Source organism: Leptonychotes weddellii, chromosome 2 (assembly GCF_054177405.1).
Source record: "Leptonychotes weddellii isolate Sample4059 chromosome 2, ASM5417740v2, whole genome shotgun sequence".
Classification (NCBI taxonomy): domain Eukaryota; kingdom Metazoa; phylum Chordata; class Mammalia; order Carnivora; family Phocidae; genus Leptonychotes; species Leptonychotes weddellii.
The window spans coordinates 98753485-98753855 of record NC_138370.1 but is presented as its reverse complement, the minus strand read 5'-3'; positions in this window follow the sequence as shown (position 1 = coordinate 98753855).

Below are 371 nucleotides of genomic sequence, written 5' to 3'. Positions count from 1 at the left end.
TTGCTGGCATATGCTTGCTTATAATATGTACTTATAATTGTTTGTATTTCTTTGGTGTTGGTTGTGATCTCTCTCTTTCATTCATGATTTACCCCAAAGATACAAATGTAGTGATCCAAAGGGGCACATGCACTCCAGTGTTTATAGCAGCAATGTCCACAATAGCCAAACTATGGAAAGAGCCAAGATGTCCATCAACAGATGAATGGATAAAGGAGATGTGGTATATATATACAATGGAATATTATGCAGCCATCAAAAAAGAAGAAATCTTGCCATTTGCAAAAACATGGATGGAACTAAAGAGTCAATCAGAGAAAGACATGTATCATATGATCTCACTGATATAAGGAATTCTTAATCTCAGGAAA